The sequence below is a fragment of the Carettochelys insculpta genome, chromosome 22, assembly GCF_033958435.1.
Source record: "Carettochelys insculpta isolate YL-2023 chromosome 22, ASM3395843v1, whole genome shotgun sequence".
NCBI classification, from domain to species: Eukaryota; Metazoa; Chordata; order Testudines; family Carettochelyidae; genus Carettochelys; species Carettochelys insculpta.
The window spans coordinates 3736368-3761899 of NC_134158.1; the positions used below are offsets into that span (position 1 = coordinate 3736368).

The following is a 25532-nucleotide window of genomic DNA, read 5'->3' on the forward strand; positions in this document are numbered from 1 at the left end:
TCCACGTGCCCTTGGGGACAGCTGCAGCTGCCTCCCCCCTAAGTTCATACAGGGACATGGCTGGCTGTTCCCCTCCATCAGGGAGTGAGGAGAAAGTGCACATTTGCTGCATTCCTCTCTGGCTGGGCAGTGCAGCGGACCGATGACCCTGGCACTGCCCCAGGTGGGGGACATACACCGGTCCCCTGGGTGTTCCTGCTGGAGCTGCAGCAGCCAAGTAGAGATGGATCTCATTTGGGCCCAAAGCTGCTGCGGTGACAGTGGGCTAGGACCATGGTCTCTCTCCAGAGTCCCCATGCACTGACCCTCTCCTCTCCAGACACACCTGGAGCAACAACTCAAGTGAAGCATTTTCAATTTATTTAATAAAAAAAAAAGACACCAAAAATTAATCAAGTTGAGGTTCTGAACAAATACCAGTGTGTCTAGTTCTTTTATAAAGGAGCATGGGTTAATGTAGGAAGGAGTAGACTTTATTTTAGTTCCTTGAATGGCTCCATAACATCACACCCTTGAGGAATGAAAAGCAGTGGCCGTGTCTACACTAGCCCCAAACTAATGAAGCGGTGAAATGCATATTCAGTGCTTCATTAGCATTCAAGCGGCCGCGGCATTTGAAATTGACGCGCTTCGCCGCCGCCCGGCTTGTCCCGACGGGGCTCCTTTTTCAAAGGACCCCACCTACTTCAAAGGGGACTCTGAAGTAGGAGAGGTCCTTTCAAAAAGGAGCCCCGTCGGGACAAGCCGCACGGCAGCGAGGCATGTCGATTTCAAAGTGCTGCGGCTGCTCGAATGCTAATGAAGCTCTGAATATGCATGTCAGTGCTTCATTAGTAAACTTCAAAATGGCCATTTCCGTGGCCATTTCGACGTGTGGGGCTAGTGTAGACATAGCCAGTATGTTAGTTAATGTGGTTCTCACTGACTTTTTTTGCGCAGTGGCCCAGCTTCAAAAATAGTGACAAAGAGAGAGTTACCGGATTTCTCTCCTGTGTGAATTCTCTGGTGATCAATAATGTCCAAGCAGCCACTGAAAGTTACCCACGTGAGTGCAATCATTCGGTTTCTCTCTTCTGTGAGCTCTCTGATGATTGACAAGAGGCGAGTGTTTCCGAAACTTGTCCCACACACAGAACAGCTGAAAGGTTCCTCTCTGCTGTGGGTTCTCTGATCTGTAAGATTTTAGTGCTGACAAAAGGTTTTCCCACAGTTGGAGCCGGTGAAGGGTTCCTGTCCTGTGTGGGTTCTCCTATGTTTAACAAGGTTTGACCTCTGTGTGAACTTTTTCCCCACAGTCACAGCAGCTATAAGGTCTCTCTCCTGTGTGGATTCTGCAATGACTTTTAAGACTTGAGGAGCATGAGAAGCTTTTCCCACAGTCAGAGCAGTGGAAGAGTTTCTCTCCAATGTGGGTTCTCTGATGATAAATAAGATCTGAGCGCCGACAAAAGTTTTTCCCACAAACAGAGCAGTTGAACAGTTTCTCTCCTGTGTGGATTCTATGATGAGCAACAAGGGTTGACCTCTCACCAAAGCTTTCCCCACACTCAGAGCAGATGAAGGGTTTCTCTCCTGTGTGGCTTCTCCTATGATTAACAAGGTTTCACCTATGTCTGAACCTTTTGCCACAGTCAGGGCAGTTATAAGGTCTCTCTCCTGTGTGGATTCTGCAATGACTTTTAAGGCTTGAGGACCATGAGAAGCTTTTTCCACAGTCAGAGCAGCGGAAGGGTTTGTCCCCCGTGTGGGTTTTCTGATGCTTAACAAGATATGAGCGTTGACTGAAGCTTTTCCCGCAATCAGAGCAGAGAAAGGGTTTTCCCCGGGTGTGGATACTCAGATGTTGATCAAGGCCAGAAATGTCACTAAAGCATCTCCCGCACTCAGAGCAGTTGAAGGGTTTCTCCTCTCTGTGGATACTCTGATGTCTGACCAGGTTTGCACTCCTGCAGAAGCTTTTCCCACAGGCAGTGCAGTGATAGGGTTTCTCTCGTCTGTGAATCATCTGATGAATGAGAAGGTTTGAGTGTCGCCGAAAGCTTTTCCCACACTCAGAGCAGTGGAAGGGCTTCTCTCCAGTGTGGATTCTCCTGTGATTAACAAGGTGTGACCTGTGTCTGAACCTCTTCCCACAATCAGAGCAGTTATAAGGTCTCTCTCCTGTGTGGGTGATGCAATGACTTTTAAGACTTGAGGACCATGAGAAGCTTTTCCCACAGTCAGAGCAGTGGAAGGGTTTCTCTCCAGTGTGGGCTCTCTGATGATCAATAAGAGTTGAGCGCTGACGAAAGCTTTTCCCACACTCAGAGCAGCTGAAGGGTTTCTCTCCTGTGTGGATTCTCCTATGATTAACAAGGTGTGACCTGTGTCTGAACCTTTTGCCACACTCAGAGCAGTTATAAGGTGTCTCTCCTGTGTGGGTGATGCAATGACCTTTAAGACTTGAGGAGCATGAGAAGCTTTTCCCGCACTCAGAGCAGTGGAAGGGTTTCTCTCCAGTGTGGGTTCTCTGATGATTAATAAGACCTGAGAGCAGCTGGAAGCTTCTCCCACAGTCAGGACAGATATTGGGCTTCTCTCCTGTGTGGATGGTACAATGACTGTTAAGACTAAACCTTTTCCCACAGGTTTTCTGTTGTTCGCTCTCTTTAGTGTTTCTCACACCTCTGCTTCCATGGCTGGAGTTATCCTGCCCCTCCCCTGCATGGTTTCCCTGCTGCCTTTCTGGGCTACGCTGACTCTCACAGGTCTCTCTGTGCTCAGGACTCTGAGAAACATGACCTTCAGAGCTTCCCAGGAACATCCCACAGGAGGCCACTTGCTCTGGTTCTTCCAGCTGAAGATTCTCCTCGTTGCTCTTGAGCAGCATCACCTCACCTGCTGGGACACAGAGAGAACCAAACAGTGTCAGTCCCTGTGCTGAGCTGAAAGGAAAACTCTGAAACAGAACAGAAAAGGGGGAACGCAGCCAACAGCTGATGGAAAGATTGAAATAACATGAACTGAGCTGCTCCTCCTTCCTCACAACCCTTCCCCAGAAGAGGGACCCCAGCCCTGCCCCCACCCTCTGGCTAAGGCTGATGACAGGCTGAAGGCTCAGTCAGTCTGGATGAAAAGGCCCAAGTGACATCTAGGAGGACACGGAAATCGGTTTCTGAGTCTCTTTAGCTCACTGCTCACCTGTGTGGGGGTCGCTGATGATCTCCCCTTTCTCAGAGCCCTGGAGATCTGGGACCCCCCCAGCGCCTCCCCTCGCTCCACCCAGGAGATCACATCAGCTTTGGGAACTGGAAATCCTGCTTGGGGAGCAACTAACCAAGTGCTGATCTTGTTCAGGAAGGTCCAGGCCATTACTTCTTCCAGCCCCAGGATCTGAGCCGCCCACCCAGAGAGGCTCCTTCTCCACCTGGCACAGGCCGGGCTCTGGATGGTACAAGATCCCATGACACACTCACCTGGGGTACAGGTGCCTCACCCCTGCCTCGGGAATGGCCCAGCTCATTCCTGGGGGAGCCGAGTGCTCTGCTGCACTCTCTAGGGTACAACTCAGCCTCCCGCTTGACCTGTTCCATCCCCCCCATCCCAGCGCAGGACAGGACCACTCAGCTCAAACAAGACACTCGATTTGGTGTTGTTTTTGTGGATAAAACTAACACAGCTACGCCCAATGCCTGGCACCAGGCAGGCTCTGAACTTAGCCACATGGACTGGGAACCCCTCATACCCATGAAAAAGCCTGCACAGATACAGACACCATCTTCCTCGCCAAGTGCAAATGGATGGACGTCCCACCCAACGGGCTGAAGGTGGAAAAACTCACTGCAACCGACACACTGCACGGACTGTGTCGAGAGATTGGTCACACACTCCCACAGACCTGAGGAACCACCTGTTCAGCATCCTGTGCAGCAAACAGGGAAACATCACAAGGAGCTCTCAAATCTGGAGCCTCTCCGAAAAAACAGCCTCCCACACAAACGCCCAGGTGGCTGGACTTTACTGAAAGGAGACAGGAGAGTCACAACGCCCACTGCTCTTCTCTACAGGACTGTAAACTCTCTCACCTCCTACTTGCCGCATGGGGCCACAGTAGTGGTACCCGTAACTCACCCGGCATCGTTGTCAATCTATCCAACCACACACACAGCCCAGCAGAGGAGTCTGTCCTATCTCAGGGACTCTCTTTGTGCCCCACCACCCTCACAAACATGACACAGTTCTGTGGGGATCTGGAACCTCACCCCAATTTTGCCAGGAATACTTTCCAGGAGCACTTTCAACAAGACTCTGAACAGCCCTACAGGCACCATCACACCTAGAGTACAAGAAGAAGAATTCTGCGTGGAATCCTTCCTGGCAATCAAAACGAGAGACTGGATCTATACCTAGAGCGCTTCCGCTTCTGTGCACAGGCAGAAATTGTGGCAAAGCGACATCGCTTGTCCCATGACCTCAGCCGTGCGGAATGCAATGTCACCCACAGCCTCAGAAACAGCTCTGGCGTTGTCATCCAAGAGGCTGGCAAAGGAGCTGCTGTTGTCATCATGAAAAGGTCAGACCATGAAAAGGAGACTCCCAGGCAGCTCTCCAATACCACCTTCTACAGGCTACTGTCCTCTGATCCCACTGAGCAGCACGCACAGAAACTGCACCGTCTGCTCAAGACACTCCTGACAAAAGCGCAGGAACAGATCTGCACAGACACACCCCCAGAGCCCCAAGACCCATAAATCCAGACATTCTGGAGGCACCATCAGCTCAGGCATTGGCACTCGCACTGCAGCCTTGTCCAGCTATAGGGACTCTCTACTCAGACCTTATGTTACCAGCACTCCGAGCTATCTTTGAAACACCACTGACTTCCTCAGGAAACTGCTAGGCACTGGTGATCTTCCTCAAAACACCATCCTGGTCACCATGGATGTGCAGGTCCCTTACACAAAAAAACCCACGTGAAGATGGACTTCAAGCTGTTAGGAACAGTATCCCTGATGATGCCACAGCACAAGTGGTGGTGGAGCTTTGTGACTTTATCCTCGCAAGTATTTCAGATTTGGGGACAATTTATACCTTCAAATCAGTGGCACTGCAGTGGGCACCCGCCTGGCCCCACACTGTGCCGACATGTTTATGGCTGACCTGGAAGAGCTTCCTCAGCTCTCGACCCCTGGTGCCCCTCCTCCACTTGAGCCACATTCATGACATCATCATCGTCTGGACCCGTAAGAAAGAGGCTCTTGAAGAGTTCACTGTGATTTCAACAGTTTCCAAACCATCATCAACCTCAGCCTGGAATGGTCCACACAAGAGATCCACTTCCTGGACACTCCTGTGCACATAAGTGATGGTCAGATAAACACAACCCTATACCAGAAACCCAAGGACTGCTATGCTACCTCCATGCCTCCAGCTTCCATCCAGGGCACACCACACGATCCACTGTTTACAGCCAAGCCCTAAAGGTACAACCACGTTTGCTCCAATCCCTCAGACAGAGACAAACACCTTCAAGACCTTTACCAGGCTCTCCTGAAACTACAATACCCACCTTAGGAAGTGAAGAAACAGACGGACCGAGCCAGACGTGTACCCAGAAGCCACCTGCTACAAGACAGGCCCAGCAAAGAAAACAACACAACACCACTGGCCATGAGCTTCAGCCCCCAACTAAAGCCTCTCCAGTGCAACATCCATGACCTACACCCCATCCTGGACAATGATCCTTCACTCTCAAAGAACTTGGGAGGCAGGGCTGTTCTTGCCTGCGGCCAGCCTGCCAACCTTAAACAAATTCTCACCAGCAAGTATAGACCACAACACAGTAACTCACAAACCAAACCTTTCGACAAACCTCAGCGCCAACTCTACCCACCAATGACACCACCACACCTGCTAAACCGGGGTTGTGAGTTCAATCCTTGACGAGGCTATTTAGCAATTGGGGTAAATAGATGCTATAGACAGTGCTTGGTGCTGCCAAGAGGGCAGAGGACTGGACTGAGATAACCTCTCGAGGTCCCTTCCAGTTCTCGGAGATGTGTATCTCCACTTACATTTTAATTTTATTTGAACCAGCGGGGCTTATTCGCCTGCACATCTAAACTGGACAGTCTCTACGTAAAAGAATAAATGGATGCAAATAAGAGATCAGGAATGGTAATATACAAAACCTCCCGGGACGCTCAGGAGCAGATTTAAAAGTAGCCATCCTGCAACGCAAAAATGTCAAAAGCAGACCTCAAAGGGCAACTGCAGAGCTGCAGTTCACTTGCAAATGTGACACCATCCATTTAAGACTGAACAAAGACCAGGACCAGCTGGCCAAGTTGAAAAGGAGTTTCTCTACTCTGGCTGTTCACATCGCCACAACCTCCATGACTGAATTGCTCTCACTGACTCCAGCCTTCTTCTTGAGTGGGTCTCCCTCCTTTTCTTGTGCCTGTATATTTTTACTGACCTCTGGAATTTCCACGTGGTGCATGTGGTGAATTGGGCCTTTGTCCACAAAAGCTGATGCCCCAGAAAATCCCTTAGTCTATAAGGTGCCACAGGACTTCTCTGTGTTTTTGCTCGACTCAAAACGTGAGCTCTGTGAGGGCTGGTAGGGCCGAAACCGAGGCCCCAGGCAGGGCTCAGACTGCAGCTGCCACATGGCAGGTCACTAGAACTTGGAGAGAAAGGCTCTGGCAGAGCTCTGGCTCCACAAGGGCTCTGTCCTCAAAGCTCCTGGCTGGGACCTGGTTCCTCTGGCTCTTTGGCTCTGATGCGCTGCTTGAACCAGCAGGAGGCAGAGGAAGTTGTCTGAGCAGTGAGGTGAGTCCCGGGCTGGCTGCTTCAGATCCTGCCCAGGCTCCTGCTCTGAGGCCCCTGCCTGCCTGTTGCTGGGTGGGCCCTACCAGCAACTCACAAGAGCTGCTGCTCCTGCAGCCGGCCATGGCGGTGTTTGGCTGTGCTGCTCTCTGTGGGAAGTGGCTGTTGTTGCAGCTGGGCTCCCCCTCTGCTATCTCAGTTCTACTCTGCCAGCAGCAGCTTCTCTGCGTGATTTGACACTTTCCTCCTGCAGCACAGGCTTGCTGCTGACTCACGTTCCAGCTGCACCCGGTGCTGTTTCCCTTGGTGCAGAAAGGCGACTGGCAGAAGTGCGGCTGGAGGGGGTTAGTTACAGCCCCCTTCTCTGCCTCCCCCACAACCTCCTGCTGAGATTCTAGCTGAGCTTTTGCCTTCACAACTTTACTACTCACTGCCCAGGTTTAGCCCCACTCGGTGTCACATGACCTAACTGGGCACCTCCCAACCATCTTCAAAACCCCCCAATATCGATGAAGGCCGAGGACGCTGGATGAGGTGTGTTATGAGACCTACGGGGAGTGACACTGAATCCCAACTCAGGCACATGTTACTCATAAGTGGTTTGTCCTGTGTCTGGTTCCCACCAGTGACTCCTAAGAAAGCAATCTACTGTGCATGGGAGAGCTGGTGCGCCTGTCTGGGAGTTTGTGTTTCATTATTCAAGAACTCGCCCTAAATGGTAAGAGCCAGCAGGGGTGCAGCAGACTGGCCCCAGGGGTACCCTGCAGGGACTCAGAGCAGCCGGACCCAGCCCTACAGCTCTGGTACCCACCGTTCCTGCCAGCGCCCCTCCACTCACACCTCCAGACAAGGCAGATGGTGGGAAGCACATGGAGACCTGGGCTGTGGGAAGAGCAGCATCACTGCCATGTTCCTGAACCTGCTTCCCCTGGGAGGGGCTGTGGAGGGGACAGTCTCTCACAGGGGACCCAGTGATTCCTGGGGCTCACACTCCTGACACTGGGAACAGGGAGTGACCCTGAACCAAAGCCAACCCAGCTGCTGCGAAGCCCACACAGCCTGTGACACCCCCAGGGACAGGACTCCTCACCCAGCCAGCGCACGGTCTGGTAATTCTCCTGCATCACCTCCCTGTAGAGGGCTCTCTGCCCCGGGGCCAGCAGCCCCCATTCCTCCTGCGAGAAACACACAGCCACCTCCTCCAAGGTCACCTTCTCCGCCACAGCCATGTCCTCGCTCTGTCTCTGCAGGTCCGGGGCTGCGCTGGAGCCAGACATGGGGGCTCTGCACCTGGCAGGGGAAAAGCGCAATGGAGACACTTCAGACGGGGCTGGAAGCCGCTCCGCACCCCCGGCTCCCCACACTCGCTCCCTGGGGCACACGCGCTGCACACGCACATTTGGGGAAACGCTCGAGTCTCTCAGAAGCACCTCGCACAAGTCAGATCCCAAATCCGTCCTCGTTTGTCTCTGGACACGGCCTGAGCTCCAGCACTGCTGCGCACTGGAGTGTCCCCCACGGAAACGTCACGTGGTTAGTGACACACCACGGGGACAAGCCCGGAGGAAGGGAGCAGCTGAAGGGACAATGAGGATCACTGAACTGCACCGCGGGGGAGCACCGGCACCGTGCGACGAGCGCCCGGCCCCGCTGGGGAACCGGGGGGGACGGGGACACAAGCCCACCCAGAGCTCTCGGATCCCCTGCGGGGGGGGGGGTGCAATGGACTCAGGGCCCCAAATCACTGAGGGGGACAAGGGAGAAGAAAACCAGGGGGGTGCAGAGGCCCTGGGGCGAAAACAAGGGAGCTGGGGGAGAACCGAGCACAGAGCCCCCAGCACCCACTGGTCCCTGCGGGGTGCAGAGCCCGCGGGCGCCGCCCGGAGACTCCGCCTGGAGGTGCGAGTGGAGCCAGGAGCGAAAACCGGCCCCGAGTCACAGCCCCCCCCGGCCGCCTCCGCCCCTCCCCTCCCCTCCCCGGGCGCCCCGGAGCCGGGCGGGGGCGAGTGCGGGGCGCTGGGGCGGCGCCTCTTTGCTCCCCGCGGGGCCCAGCGCCGCGAGCCGCCGCAGCAGGAGGCGAACCAGGCCCCGCTGCCGGAGAACGGGGCGGCCCGGTCGGGACCAGGGGAGGAGCTGGGGCGGGGGGGCCCCGCACGGAGCGTCCGAGAGACAAACGGGGGGGGGGTGGAGTCACTTCCCGGCCCGGCCCCCCCCTCACCTGGCGGCGGCTCCCAGCGGGGGGGGGCCCCTCCGGGCGGCGGCAGGAAACTGACTCCTAGGAAATGACGTCCTAGAAGGAGAAGCTGAAAGGCGCAGAGGAAGTGACGCAAGAGGGAGGGGGTGAGAGGGGAAGTGACGCAAGGGTGAGGCAGGGGCGGGCTGTGGTGGGGGCAGATGTGGGGGGGTTTGTCCCACTCACAGGCTGTGCGGGTAAAACTGTCCGGAGCAGGCGGCTGCCCCCGGCCTGGCTCTGCGCCTGCGGGAGACGGATCAGTGGCCGCTCGTAGCTCCAGCGACATCCACCCCCCCACCGCGGGCTGCGTCAGGGGCGAGCAGCAGCTGGGAAGGGGTCCCTGCATCGAACCTGCCAAGGGCTCGTCCTGTGTGTCCCGCCTCTTCCCGCCCCCCGCTCCCATTGGCCGAGCTGCCTGTCAGCCCTGCCCCCCCACTCCCATTGGCCGAGCTGCCTGTCAGCCCTCCCCGCTCCGCTCCCATTGGCTGAGCTGCCCAGCTCGAGCTCTTCGCCCGGCTCCGCACTGGTCTCCCGCCGCGCATCGCTGTTGCTCTGAGTCATTCCTGCCCTTCACCCCGCCCCGCCCCAGCGCTGCGCGCAGCCCCCGCTGTGCTCCCCACAGCCGCAGAGGGGAGCGAGTCTGTGCTGGCCCCGCCCCTCGCCCCGGCCCGGTCCCGCCCCCTCGCCCCGTCAGTCAGGCCCCCAGCAGCTCGTCCCGGCCCGTGTCTGTGGTTGCCCCGCGGGAGTTTGTTCTGTGCCCCACGTGGTCCCCAGGCGGGCAGATTTCCTGGGCTGGGGTCAGTTCCCCTCCGGGCCCCTCCCTCCCTCCAGCCCCCAGCCTGGATTGCCCGTGTCAGGGGCGGCTCTTCTCTCCGCCCGCCCGCAGCCGGGGGCGTCTTGTGCCCCGACCCTCGCAGCGGCCCCGCCTTGTACCTGTCCCAGTGCGGAGACCGCCGTGTGTGAAACCCCCTTTTCAGTTCCCAGCCCCTGTCCGTCCCTGACACACACCCGCGTCCTGCAGCGCTGGGAAGAGTCACACGTGTGGGGGGTGCGGCGGCAGGAACGCAACGCTGCTGCAGACTGGGAGGGGTGTGTCTGCCAGAGCTCATCTGCATGGGAATGCAAAGGGCGCGTGTGTGACACCTGCCAGGCAAAGCCTCGTGGGGAGCGAGTCAGCCCTGAGATCTGCTCCCTTGTAAACACCTCGTTGTGAAACCACAATTTATGGTGACCCTCAGTGTGGGAGCTGTGAGACCTCACCAAGGCTCTGGGTTGTTGTGGGGGACAGGGCAGTCGCCATGTCTGAGTCAGACATTGATTACACGGGGCTCCCTGGTTTAAAGCCTCGTAAAAAAAAAGTGGAGGTGCAGTGGTGAAGGCAGCTTGCTGAGTGTTTTGGTTCTGTCGGTGTAAGTCTGGCTGTTGAAAGGCAGAACTGGCTACGAGGGTGTTTGTAAAACCCTGTATGAGAAATCTCGGAAGCTTTAATGCAAAAGTGGTAGCTGAGACCCTGTTGAGCTCTGATCAGAGGGTTCTGCCTTTGGGGAAGCCCAAGCAGTGGGGTTGGGAACCATGGTGGGTGGCTGGTAGGAGTGGTGGTGGGTGACAGTGGGCTACTGGTCAGTAGCCCATGAGATGAGGGTGGGTGGCTTGTGGCAGCAAGGGGAGGCTGCAGACAAGTGGACAGCTGGTACTGCCCTGGTAATGAATGTATCTGCGGGCTTTGGGTTCGGGACTGCACTGCAGAAGGTTCACCCTGTAACTGTGTGTATGGGGTAAAGGGCCAAGAGCCCCAGCAAGAGACTGGGTTCTACCGCATATGGGGATGGTAGCTGGGTAAAGGGGGTTTGTCTCTTCTTTGCTTAGATATACTGCATCTGTCACTGTAACCTTGGGGTAGGTAATGGTCCTTAAAGAAGCCATTTCTATCTCAGACTCTGTGCTTGCGAGGGGGGAGAACCGCCTTCCAGGCACCCAGCATGGGGGTGAAATTGTCCCAGGCCACTGGGTGGGGGCTCGAGCTGGTTGGTTGTATCCTTGACAGGAAAACCCCACAAGAGCTGAAGCCGGCCCTTCTGGCAGGCACGTGGCATGAACAGAAGGTTTCCAAATTCTTTTGCTAGTCTTTACAGTGCTACTTGACTGCTTTTTGTTTTGGTTCTGCAGTCCATCCAGGGTTAACAGCTCGATGGCGTCAGCATGCTGCAGCGAGGGGACAGGCTTCATGCAGATTAGGTGATCGCTTAGGGAGCGAAACAGCCACCACAAAGGCAGCTCGCAGGTCTGGTGGAATAAGTCATTTTAAAGCTGAATTCTCTGGTGGGAGAGGTTTTGCTTTGACCAGCTAGAAAGGAGCTGCAGGATGAAGAGAGTAGGAGTACTTGCCGATCTGTAAAGATCTTGTTGCAATGCTCACATGTGTTGCATTCGGGTGAGTCGTCATGCCATCGAAAAGTGTCCAGATGGGTGGGCTGTGTAAAATTTTTTGAAAATGGTATCGTTTCTCGGCCTTTTGTGGGTTAAGATTAAGTCTTTCCGCCATGGGACCCGCGATAAAAGGTGCAGGCATTGCGGATATCCGTTGGAGATTCTTCCCTATGTTTTCTGTGGCTGCATGGTGTATTTGGCGGCTTGGCAGCGCCGCCATAACGCCATGCAAGACCGGCTGGTGAAAGCGCTATTTCCGACCCTTGGATCTGTTATTGTAGACTCTTCCATTCCTGGCACTGACAGCTTTCTGTGGTCAGACATCGTTGTGACAGACGAGCCGTCTAAGAAGATCTTTATCGTGGACGTTACGGTGCCTTTTGAGAACCACATGGCAGCCTTCCGCGATGCCCGGGCCAAGAAACTGCAAAAGTATGCTCCTTTGGCCGACACCTTGCGGTCCCGGGGCTACTCGGTGGAGGTCCATGCGTTGCTCGTGGGGGCATTGGGTGCCTGGGACCCCCTGAATGATGAGGTCCTGGAAGCCTGTGAGGTCAGTCACTATTATGCTCGAATGATGCGCAGGCTGATCGTGTCCGATGCCATTAGGTGGTCCAGGGACATCTACACAGAGCATATCACGGGCCATCGCCAATATTCTGACAGCTGATTACCAGGCTCCTTTGTGTTTTCCTTTTTTCCTTTCCTTATTTTATCTATTTTTTATTTTTTTTCTCCTATTGTAACTTTTTTATTTAATTATTTATTTTTATTTTATGCTCCCTGGTACTTCATGGGTCGGGGAGTTTTATGTTCAAAGACTTCTTTTTTTCTTAGGGACTGGCCAATAAGCCGATATTGTTTATTGTCTAGTATCTGTAAAATACTCCCCTTTTTGATTTTCCCCTAGGGATGGGGATGGATCCAAAGGCCAATAGCTCATATTGTCTGTTACTTTAAGGTATTTTCCCCTTTTTTCTTCTCAGGGTAGGGATTGGTAAAAAGGCCGATATTTTGTACTATCTCTTGTTTGTAACTGTGTTTTTTTGTCTATCTGAGACTAGTTGGGTTTCTTGTGTAAATACTAAGATGCTGTTTACTGTATATTATGCTCTATAACCTGTTCTAGTTTCTCAGATGATATATCCCTGTGTATGTTAATTTGTTATGCTCCTTGCTGTACTTGAAACATTCCCTCAATAAAACTCATTTTATCTGTTCTTATCAGTTTAATATCTGATATGTTCTCTATCTGAGAACTCTATATTAAATGGATTTTTGGAAGAGGGACATGGAATAGGGGCTTGCTCCATCCACTCCATGCATCGACCTGGTATTGCAGTGCTTGCAGGAGCGGTGCACTTCCCTTTTGAGGGAAATGCGTTTGGTGAAAAATTAGATTTTGAGTGTGAAGGTCTCGTTTTTCTGAACCAAAAACGGGGTTCTTAATATGCAAACTTATTCAAAGAATCGTTTACGGTTTTGCTTCCAGGTTGTGTTTTTATTTGCTGTGATCTTTGAAGTTACTATATAAATGGCTACTTTCAAAATTACTCAGGAAGCGGTGAAATACGTGTTTAACATTTTGAATAATGACAGAAGCGCCTGGGTGACATGCCTGTTTGTTGTTTCAGACAATCTCCCAACCTTACGAGGTTTCTCACTAACAGGCACAGTCTATAAGCCCAGGAATAGCAGTCCTGGAACCTTTCCCTGCAACAAAGCCCGCTGCTCACTTTCTCCACATATCTTCTCTGGAAATACCATCACTGGACCCAATCAGGTTACTCACAGAATCACGGGCACTTTTTCATGCTCCTCTACTAACATCATATATGCCAAATGTCAAAGTTTGACTCAGACTCACAATTTATCAGACCACTCTGTTTTATTAGCAAAGCCGCTCTGCTAATACATTTAGAAGTGAGCCCCCCGAGTGGGGCTTGTGTCTCTTAATTTATACAGTTTTTTGGAGAACAAGTTACAGAGAAGTTACAGACAAAAGAAAAAGATTTTAGTCACCACCCTTCGAGATCCCTGAGACCAGTCAGTATCTTCAATTACCTGCCACCCTTAACAATCTCCTTTAACAGCTTCCAGTTAACTTAACTAATTGCCCTTCACACCTTCCATTCTGATGCCTGCTTCTTAGACGTGCTGGCTCCATCTTAATTGCTTCTCCATTCAAAAGCTAACTGTCCCTACGTGTGCTCCCTCAGATACTTTGTAACATGTTTTGGCATGTCCCTCTCATATACAATGTATCCGGCATGTCCCCTTATACAACGTTATACTTATACAATGTTATACTTCCACAATCCCCCCTTTTGGTCAAGGCTACGCCCATGACCAACGACTTACTGGATTCCATTCATCAATCGTTCTTTTTCATTACTTTCACTGGTGACATTTAACAACATTAGATTAGCACTCTGGTTAGGGGTAACCTGATGGATGGTGTGTCTTGTGCAGTTTTGGATGCAACAAGAAATCAATTGAAAACACACAAAGATTATTAGAATTCCAAATAGGATAGTCAGGATTCCTTGAAACAACCAGTTTCCCAGGTTGAGAGGAAGTTTATCTTTCCATACCCGGTTCGCCATTCTCCAACCTTGTTTGAATAGTCCCATACACCATGGGACACAATGTATTGGAGACAGCTGCTCCTCCCTAGATTCAGCCCTGTCCCATTACACACCCAGCACCAGTGGCCCTTTCCTTTCACCACACTTATAAGTTTAGGAACACACGTTTTTCCCAGCCCCCAAGTGTTATTTTCCTTCCATGTCCTTTTAAGTGGATAGGGTTCTCCAGCAAGCTCTGAGGAATTCAAAGGGATTGCCATGGTGGGGATACTAGCTTGTGAGTGAGCTGGGATGTGGTTGCAGACCCAGCAATTAGAAATATTCAGGATCTGGGCTATTTGCACCTGTTGTTGGATGAAAGAATTGTCACTGTCACTCTGGATTCCCCAGACCCTCAGGACACAGTAGCTGAGGATTAAGCTTCTCAAAGGACACATGTTCGAAGCAGGACCCTTTCTGGTTCCGACAACCCCTTTCGAGGGAACCGCAGTCACGGTTTTATGTCCACCAGGCAGCAGGCGCTAGGCTCACTATTGCTTCTTGTTTGTTGGGTCCTGCTGTCTGCTTACCCTCTGCTTCTGGCAACCCTTACGAGAGCGCAGATTGTAAGGTATTGCAGGCTGTTCCACTTTGTCTTCTGGGGTTGAAGCTGGTTCTGCGTGGTCTTGCAGAGGTGCTTGGTCCCCTGGAGGTGGCGCTGGCTTACACTGTGAGGCGTGGATCCATGCAGCGATGCCGGATAATTTCACTGCTGTCTGGGTGGTGAGCAGTACCTGGTATGGACCCTTCCACCGGGGTTCCAAGGGGTGCTTCCGAAGGTGGTGCCGCAGGTAGACCCAATCACCAGGCTCGAGAGTGTGACAGGCAGCAGAGGTGGGTTCCGTCGGCCAGGCTGCTCGCACCTGCGAATGGAAGGAGCTCACAGCTTGCATTAACCCTTTGCAGTACTGGAGGAGTGTGCTGTGAGTTAGGTTTAGGTCTGGGACTGGGGTAATAGTAGCCATTGTTCGCATAGGGCGTCCCATGATGATTTCAAATGGACTCAATTTGTGTCTCTGGGATGGGGATGACAGAATTTCCATAAGGGCCAGTGGTAAAGCAGCTGGCCAGTTTAACCCTGTGGATTTTTGCCAGCTTATTTTTAAGCACACCATTTCACCTTTCAACTGCCCCTGCACTCTGTGGATGGTAAGGGCAGTGCAACAGGTGGGTGACATGTAATACCTGGTTTAGATGTTGAACAATTTTTCCAGTAAAATGTGTTCCCCGGTCACTAGACAAAGTGGCAGGAATTCCCTTGGTAGGGATAATGTGGTTTAACAGACATTTTGCAACAGACAATGAATCAGCTTTGCGACAGGGAAAGGCTTCAATCCAACCCGAAAATAGACATATTATAACTAAAATGAATTCATATTTCTGACACTTTGGCATTTGTACAAAATCAAGTTGCCAGTGTAGGAAAGGTGCTTGAGGCAAACCCCGGAACCCTTGTGTTACTTTTACAGATTTGCCTACATTGTGGCTTTGACAAGTAACACAAGCGGCACAGTGGCGGGTTGCAAAGGAGCTGAAATGGGGAGCCCACCACCCCACCTTACTCATAGCAGAGACCATCCCCTCCTTGCCGACATGCGAAACACCATGTAGCAGGGCGGCTAGAGACGGGTAGAGTGAGAGGGGGGCTACAAAGGTACTGGTGGGCGATCGCCAAAGGGAATCAGAATGCAAAGAGCAACCCAAAGCACTCCAGGAGTCTCTCTGTTTCTGGGGCAGAATCCTGGAGCTGAGCGAGATGAGACAGGGATGGTGGCATTACAGAGACAGAGAGGGGACCAAGAAACGCTTCTGGTGAAGGTTTTATAGTGGCGGCATGTTTTGCAGCAGCAGCAGCAAGTGCATTACCTTTTGCCACCTCGGTGTCTGCCGCTGAGTGGCCAGTACACTAAACAATTGCCAAGGCAGACGGTAGTAAAACTGCATACAGGAGGGCGGCAATGTAGGGGCCATTCTTGATAGGGGTATCAGTAGAGGTAAGAAGGTGCCAAAGTCATGCACAACCCCAAAGGCATACCGAGAATCAGTAAAAATAGTGGCAGAGAGCCCCTAGGCTAGAAAGCAGGCACGGGTTAGGGCAATCAGTTCAGCCACCTGGGCAGAGATCACAGAGGGTAAGGGCGCAGCTTCTATGGTTTCAGAGAGAGAGACCACAGCGTACCCTGCAAGAAGGTGGCCTTGGTCATTTCTATAACAGGACCCATCAGTGAATAATACCAAGTCAGAGTTAGGGAGAGGTACATCTGAAAGGTCGGGGCACGGGACAGTGATAGCAGAGACAGTTGCAAGGCAGTCATGGGGTTCACCATCACTAGGTAAAGGAAGGAGGGTAGCAGGGTTTAACCGGGAGCAGCGCTTAATAGTGATATGTGAGGCTGAAAGCAGCAAAAGTTCATACCTAGTGAGGCGAGCAGAGGAGAGGTGAGCAGTGTTGCGTTGCAGAAGGAGAGTTTCCACAGAATAGGGAACCATGAGAGTGAGAGGAGAGCGGAGGACAAGGAACTCAGACATCTCGACCAGGCGCGCTGCAGCAGCTACAGCGCGTAGGCAAGGGGGTAAACCCTGGGCTACAGGGTCCAAGGTTGCAGGGAAATAAGCCACTGGGCGATTTCTGTCACCGTGCTCCTGAGTAAGAACCCCGAGGGCACAAGCAGATTGTTCGTGACAGAAAAGGGTAAAAGGTTTGTCACAGTTAGGTAACCCTAAGGCAGGGGCAGAGGCTAAACTCTGCTTAAGGGAGATGAAAGCAGCATTTGCTTCAAGTGGCCATGGCATGGGGTTAGGTACAGAGGATCGAGTGAGTTCTTGGAGTGGTTTAGCCAGAGAAGCATATTGGGGAATCCGTTGCCTACAGAACCCTGTCATGCCTAAGAATTTTCTGAGCTGGCGTGGAGAGCAAGGCTGGGGAAAGCTAAGGATGGCTTGTACCCGGGCTGGAGAGAGAGTACGGGAGCCCTGGGAGAGAAGGAAGCCTAGGTATGTGACAGAGGTTTGGCAGAGCTGCAATTTTGTGCGAGAAGCCTTATGACCCTTGTTCGCTAAAGCTGTGAGAAGTGTTAGTGAATCCGTTTCTGAGGCAGACAGAGAGGGGGAGCACAGGAGTAAGTCGTCCACATATTGGATCAGTGTGGATCCTGATGGGAAAACCAGATCAGCGAGATCCCTGGCTAGGGCTTGAGAAAAATAGGATGGACTCTCTGTATACCCCTGGGGAAGGGTAGTCCATGTATATTGCTGACCCTTGTAGGAGAAGGCAAAGAGATACTGGGATTCAGAGTGAACTGGGACAGAGAAGAAAGCGGAGCACAAATCTACAGCAGTAAAGTGGGTTGCATTTGGAGGAATAGACGCTAGTATTGTAGCGGGGTTAGGGACCACTGGAAAAGAAGGTGTGACAATACGGTTAATAGCTCGAAGGTCTTGAACAAATCGCCACGATTTGCCATCAGCCTTTTGAACTGGGAGGATAGGGGTGTTACAGGGGCTGGAACAAGGGACAATAATTCCTTGTTCTTTTAATGCAGATATAACTGGAGCAATCCCAGCCTCTGCCTCAGGATTCAAAGGATACTGAGACAGGCGAGGCAGAGGTTTGGAATTGTCTACAGTAATCCGAACGGGGTCAGTATTTAATCGGCCCACTTCAGATGGGTGAGATGGCCATAGGGAGGAAGGAACCTGAGAGATTAGGTGCTCTAGGGACGGAGTTAAGGGACAGCAAGGGACCGGAGTGGAGAGGGAAGTTTCAGACAGCAGGGAGGCTACAGAATCACATAAGGAAGACTGAGGGATTTGCAGATAGACACCATCTGGGGAGCAGTAAATAGAACAGCCAAGTTTACATAGCAAGTCCCGTCCCAGAAGGTTTGCAGGGGTGGAATCAGAGAGGAGGAATGCGTGTTCCTCAGAGAGGGGACCGACCTGAATAGACAAAGGTTTTGAGAGGGGAAAAAAAGAGGTAGGGATCCCTGTAATGCCAACAGCAGACACAGATTTTCCAGATCGGGGAACCACAGGCAAGTCAGTGGTGCAGATTGTAGAAAGAGAAGCTCCAGTATCAACAAGGAAAGGGAGAGAGAGACACCATTTACAGTCAGGACACATTCTCCAGTAGGGGACAGAGGTAATAAGGGAGCTAAAACTTTGAGGTTCCCCAGCACCCCGTCATTGTTGGGGTGAAAAATAGGGTTGGGGATCAGCTGGAGGAACCAGCGGGGGGTTCACTTGGTTTCCCATACGATTATTAGGTCGTCTTGGACACTCTTTTTTCCAGTGTCCAGGCTGTTTACAGTAGTTACAAACTCCAGTTAATCCAGCCCCCCGCCCCCTTCCGCAACCCCGTCCCTGTCCCCGGTGTGGTCTGCTTAGCCCTGAATAATGCTGTATCTGCAGAGCCATTAACTTTTGGGAGGACTGTTCCTCCTTTCCTTTTAAAGTGCAGTGGCAATGCTCTGCTACTGCCAGCAATTTGTCCATGGTTTCAGTCTCCCATCCCACACTTATTCGTTTTAACATACTGCCTGTGGCAGGGAGAAGACCATCAACAAATGCATGTGCCAAGGCCCCCTGCCCATTTACATCGGGCTCTTGTATTCCTGAATGTTGTAGGAAAATATCAGTTGGCCGGGACCTATAGTCGCCTGGGCTTTCTCCTTGCCCTTGCTTACAGCAACGTATTGCTGTCCAGTTTGTTTTAGGAGACCACACTTTGGGAATGGCTTGATGCAGGCGCTTCCAAAGAGCCATACACCGGTCTCTGTACACCGAATCTGGGCCAGTACTTTTTATGGTTGAGTGGCGTGCCTCAGCTGGCCAGTCTGCGGCAGCCAACCATTTTTCATAATAACTGGCAGGAGCTAACAATTTGCACAGTTGGAGGAGATCTGTCTCAGAGGGTTCATAGGTGTCACAGATTAACAGAAACTCCTCAGCAAATTTGACAGAGTTTTCCTGTGGTTTGGGAAAACCTTTAACTATAGATAAAAGTTCCGTACGAGTCCAGGGCTTATAATCCCATATGGACTCACTTTCTCCCATCTTAAGGACTCATAAGGGTGCCACAACAGTTTGATCAGAGTCTCATTAACCTCCCATCAGGTTCTCTTTTCCAAGAAGAGATGTCAAGAGAATCTTTGCAGTCTGCTTTGGATTTCTTCTTCATAATATTTTGCAGAGCTGCGAGGCCAATGAGGGTATCTTCTTCACTTTCATTATCTGTAGTCACTGAAGATTTTCCTTTTTCTGATTTCTTATTTGCGCAGGAGTAAGGTGGGGGTCGGGTTTGATCCGGATCATTGCACAGGACTGGGCAAAGGGGAGCGCTCGGACTAGTGGTGGGAGAGACTGCATCCAATTGAACTTTTAGGTTTTTTTGCTAGAATTTTTGAGAGAGGTGAGTTTTGACTCAGTCCATCTACGATTTGCCTCTTCCCACCACTGCATGAAGCAGTCTACTTCTCCTCTCTCCAATTTGGTTTTTGGGAGGACGAGTTTGCTTTTTAAAGCGTCCACTCGATCCTTGTCCCAAGAACCTAACAGTGGCCACTGTAATTTGGGGTTCTCTAGAGCTAATTTGGATCATTTTTCAAGAAACCTACAAGAGTCCGGACCCCTCCTAAAATACATAAAATAAGCCGGAGTTCCCTTAGGGAACTGTTCTACCTTAGACTTCTGATTACCCATCCAGGAGGACTTCACACAGCACTCACACAAGAAGGAAATTCGGGCTCGGCAGAGCGGTACCCGGTGCAACACACAGAAAGGAGCCCACAGGCTACTGCCTCAACTGCCCTTGCTTTCACACCAGGGGTTATACCCAAGGCGTGGTGCGGCTGCAGCTGTGCAGATTCCACTTATTCAGACCGTGGGGATGGGGACCCCTTGGTCAGCCAGTCTCCGGACAGAGATGGCTCCCAGATTCACACACACACCACAGGGAAGACGGATAGACACAAAGACAAGACAGTCCTCAAACCGGTTAAAGCACAAAAATAATAATTACCTGAGACGTCTGATTCCAGAAGCTGGATCCAAAGACCCCTACCCGAACAGAGTGGGAACCAACAAGTTCAATTGCGTAGACTGCGCTGCTGCTGTGTACCTTTCTGTCTTGTGGAGGATCGCTTGGACTAAGCGTCCAGGCGCCGGCTGCCACGATCGTCCTGCAAGGCAGTCAGGGATCACACAGCCTCAGCGAAGTCGCTTGCCATCTCGGTGGAACCTCCAAATTGTCAAAGTTTGACTCAGACTCACAATTTATCAGACCACTCTGTTTTATTAGCAAAGCCGCTCTGCTAATACATTTAGAAGTGAGCCCCCCAAGTGCGGCTTGTGTCTCTTAATTTATACAGTTTTTTGGATAACAAGTTACAGAGAAGTTACAGACAAAAGAAGAAAAAGATTTTAGTCACCACCCTTCGAGATCCCTGAGACCAGTCACGTATCTTCAATTACCTGCCACCCTTAACAATCTCCTTTAACAGCTTCCAGTTAACTTAACTAATTGCCCTTCACAACTTCCATTCTCATGCCTGCTTCTTAGACGTGCTGGCTCCATCTTAATTGCTTCTCCATTCAAAAGCTAACTGTCCCTACGTGTGCTCCCTCAGATACTTTGTAACATGTTTTGGCATGTCCTCTCATATACAATGTATCCAGCATGTCCCCTTATACAACGTTATACTTATACAATGTTATACTTCCACAGAGGCTTCCAGACAACTCTGCAATACCAGATTTTACAGGCTACTTTCCTCAGACCCCACCGAGGAATACACTAAAAAGCTACACCGTCTGCTCAGGACACTCCCCACACAAGCACAAGAACAGATCTACACCAACACACCTCCAGAGCCCCGTCCAGGGTTATTCTACTTACTACCCAAGATCCACAAGCCTGGAAATCCTGGACGCCCCATCATCTCCGGTATTGGCACTCTCACTGAAGGACTGTCTCGTTATGTGGACTCTCTCCTCAGACCCTATGTCACCAACACCCCCAGCTACCTCCGTGACACCACTGACTTCCTGAGAAGGCTGCAATACATTGGTGACCTACCAGAAAACACTATCCTAGCAACCATGGATGTAGAGGCTCTGTATACCAACATCCCACACAAAGATGGAATAAATGCTGTCCGGAACAGTATCCCTGATGATGCTACAGCACATCTGGCGGCTGAGCTCTGCAACTTTATACTCACACACAACTATTTCAGATTCGGTGACAATATATACCTTCAAATCAGCGGCACAGCTATGGGTACCCGCATGGCCCCTCAATATGCCAATATTTTCATGGCTGACCTAGAACAACGCTTCCTCAACTCTCGTCCACTAACACCCCGGCTCTATTTGTGCTACATTGACGACATCTTCATCATCTGGACCCATGGGAAGGAGACTCGGGAGGAATTCCACCGGGACTTCAACAACTTCCACCCCAACATCAGGCTCAGCCTGGACCAATCTACACAGGAGATCCACTTCCTTGACACTACCGTGCTTATACACAATGGACACATCAGTACCACCCTGTACCGTAAACCCACTGAGCGCTACGCCTACCTCCATGCCTCCAGCTTCCATCCCAGACACACCACACGATCCATCGTTTACAGCCAAGCACTTAGATATAACCGCATTTGTTCCAACCCCTCCGACAGAGACAAACACCCACAGGATCTGCACCAAACATTCCTGAGACTGCAATACCCACCTGAGGAAGTGAGAAAACAAATCAACAGAGCCAGACGTGTGCCACGAAGCCTCCTACTACAGGACAAGCCCAAGAGAGAAACCAACAGAACACCACTAGCCATCACCTACAGTCCTCAGCTAAAACCTCTACAGCGCATCATCAGGGATCTACAACCCATCCTGGACAATGATCCCCCACTTTCACAGGCCTTGGGAGGCAGACCTATCATTGCTCACAGACAACCTGCCAACCTAATACAAACTCTAACAAGCAACTATACACCGCACCACAGTCACTCTATCTCAGGGACCCACCCATGCAACAAACCTCATTGCCAGCTCTGCCCACGTATACACACCAGCAACATCATTACAGGACCTAACCGGATCAGCCACACCATCGTGGGCTCATTCAGCTGCACATCTACCAATGTAATTTATGCCATCATGTGCCAGCAATGCCCCTCTGTCATAGACATCGGACAAACTGGACAGTCTCTACGTAAAAGAATAAACGCACACAAATCCGACATCAGAAATGGCAATATACAAAAACCCATAGGAGAGCACTTCAATCTCCCAGGACACACAGTAGCAGATTTAAAAGTAGCTATCCTGCAGCAAAGAAATGTCAAGACCAGACTCCAAAGAGAAATTGCTGAGCTACAATTCATCTGCAAAGTCAATACCCTCAGCTCAGGATTAAACAAAGACTGTGAATGGCTGGCTAAATACAAAAGCAGCTTCCCCTCTCTTGGAGTTCACACCTCCAGATCTACTGATGACAAAACAACTCAGCCTGCCTGACTGAGCTAACCTCGTTACCCCCAGCCTTGCTCTGGCCTATTTCTACCTGGCCTTGCAGATTTCCAGGACCAGCATCTGAAGAAGTGAGTTAACTCACGAAAGCTCATGCTCTAAACTTTTCTGTTAGTCTATAAGGTGCCACAGGACCCTTCGTTACTGTAACCTTGGGGTGGGTTATGGTCACTAAATAAGCTGTTTCTATCTTAGACTCTGTGCTTGTGGGCGGTGGGGGGGAAGAACCTCCTTACAGGCACCCAGCAAGTAGTAGTAGTAGTAGTAGGCATCCTTCAGTCTGCACAGACTATGGATCGCGCCCTTTAAAGTTTCAATTGAAGACTTCATTTACAGCGTCTATTGTGACTATAAAGACCCACATGAGAGTGACAGTCCTTGCTGCATCTCTTGCAGATGTAGTGGGTGTCTGGCAAGTCCTTATTGTGCTTTCTGTGCGCTCGCTTCTCCTCTGCTAGCTGACTGATCTTCAGCTCACCCTTCTGAAGGCCCTTGTGTAACCCCTGCCCCCATCTGCTGCGGTCATCTGCTAGTTCTTCCCAGTTGTCCAGCTCGATGTCTACCTCTCTGAGGTCTCTCTTGCAGACATCTTTGTAACACAACTGGGGGCATCCGGGAGGTCTTTTGCCAGAGGCTAGCTCACCATACAGGATGTCTTTTGGAATCCTTCCATCGTTCATCCTGTGGACGTGGCCAAGCCAGCGGAGCCGACGCTGCCTGAGGAGGGTGTGCATGGTTGGGATTCCAGCTTGCTCGAGAACGGCTGTGTTGGTAACTCTGTCCTTCCATGATATTCCAAGGATGCGCCTGAGGCAGCGCAAGTGGAAGACGTTCAGCCTCTTTTCCTGGCGGGCATACAGGGTCCAAGTCTCGCTGCCATAAAGGAGGGTGCTGAGGATGCAGGCTCTGTAGACTTGCATTTTGGTGTGAGTGTACAGCTTGTTGTTATTCCACACTCTCTTGCTGAGTCTGGACAGAGTTGTGGCCGCTTTTCCGATCCTCCTATTTCGCTCAGTGTCCAACGACAGGGTGTCAGTGATGGTGGACCCGAGGTAAACGAACTCGTGGACAACCTCTAATATATAGTTGTCAATGCTGATTGATGGGGATTCAGCAACATCTTGACCAAGTACATTTGTCTTCTTTAGGCTGATGGTAAGCCCAAAGTCCTTGCACGCTTTGGAGAACCGATCCAGCAGTTTTTGAAGCTGGTCTTCTGTGTCAGACACTACAGCAGCATCGTCTGCGAACAGCATGTCTCTGATGAGGACTTCTCGCACCTTAGTCTTAGCTCTCAGCCTTGCAAGGTTAAACAGTTTCCCATCAGATCTTGTGTGCAGCAAGATGCCCTCTGTTGAAGATCCAAAGGCGTGCTTCAGGAGGAGTGCGAAGAAGATCCCGAACAATGTCGGAGCAAGCACGCATCCTTGTTTGACGCCGCTCCTGATTCTGAAAGCATCCGATAATGCGCCGTCATATTGGATGGTTCCTCATGTTTTCGTGGAACGACTGGATCATCTTGAGTAACCGTGGAGGACAGCCTATCTTGTGGAGCAGTTTGAACAGACCATCCTTGCTGACCAAGTCAAAAGCCTTGGTCAAGTCGATGAAGGCTATGTAGAGTGGCTTTCTCTGCTCCCTGCACTTCTCCTGCAGCTGCCTTAGAGAGAAGACCATGTCAACGGTAGCCCTCTCTGCGCGGAATCCGCACTGCGATTCGGGGTACACCCTCTCAGCAATCTTCTGGAGTCTGCCAAGGATGACGCGAGCGAACAGTTTACCAGTGACGCTTAGGAGGGAGATTCCATGGTAGTTGTTGCAGTCGCTTCTGTCTCCTTTGTTCTTATACAACGTTACAATGTTAGCGTCAGGCATATCCTGTGGAACCTCACCCTCTTTCCAGCACAGGCACAGCAGCTCATGCAGGGGTTCCAGGAGTGTGACCGCGGCACACTTGATTACCTCTGGTGGTACCATCCTGGCCAGGGGCCTTTCCTGCTGCAATGCTGTCGATGGCTCTCTTCAGTTCATCCACAGTCGGTTCTTGATCCAGTTCGTCCATTACTGGTAGGAGCTCGACGGCATCGAGGGCTGCATCAACCACAACATTCTCGCGTGAGTCCAGCTCGGAGTAGTGCTCGACCCAGCGCTCCATCTGTTTGGCTTTGTCAGCGATGACTTCACCAGATTTGGATTTCAGAGGTGCCGTCTTGTTCTGGGTGGGTCCGAATGCCTTCCTCATACCCTCGTACATTCCTCTGAGATTACCAAAGTCGGCACAGGTCTGGATGCTGCTGCATAGCTGGAGCCAGTGGTTGTTGGCACAGCGCCTGGCTGTTTGCTGTACTGTTCTTCTGGGCTCTCTAAGCGCTTGCTGGGTACTCTGGCTCGGTGAGCGTTTGTACTCCAGGAGTGCAGCGCGCTGCTTTTCAATGGCTGGAATCATCTCATCGGAGTTAGCTTCGAACCAGTCGTTCGTGTTTCTAGCTCTTCTTCCAAACACCGACAAGGCCGTGTTGTAAACTGTATCCCTCAGATGTTGCCATTTGGATGTCGCATCGACGCCCCCATGGCCGTTGCACAGATTTTCCTGGTGGGTCTCTCTGAACTTTTCAGCTTTCTCCAAGTTTGCTGTCTTTCTGGCGTCAATGCGGGGCCTTCCAGCAGGTTTACAGCGTACAGCTTCTTGGGTCTCAGCTTGAGCTTGGAGCAAACGAGTGAGTGATCTGTGCTTGTGGGCAGCGGGGGGGGGGGGGGGGGAAAACCTCCTTACAGGCACCCAGCAAGTGGGGTGAAATTATCCCAGGCCACTGGGTGGGGGCTGGAGCCGGTTGGTTGTATCCTTGACAGGAAACCCCCCAGGAGTTAAACCTGGCCCTTCTGGCAGGCACCTGGCATGA

At 51.7% G+C, this 25532-nt stretch overlaps 2 pseudogenes; one reads left to right on the top strand and one right to left on the bottom strand.

Annotated features, from left to right (window-relative positions):
• Positions 1-777: 777 nt before the first annotated feature.
• On the bottom strand, positions 778-9135 carry LOC142024779 (uncharacterized; annotated as a pseudogene).
• Positions 9136-12661: 3526 nt separating this feature from the next.
• LOC142025340 (U2 spliceosomal RNA) lies at positions 12662-12837 on the top strand (annotated as a pseudogene).
• The last annotated feature ends 12695 nt before the right edge of the window (positions 12838-25532 follow it).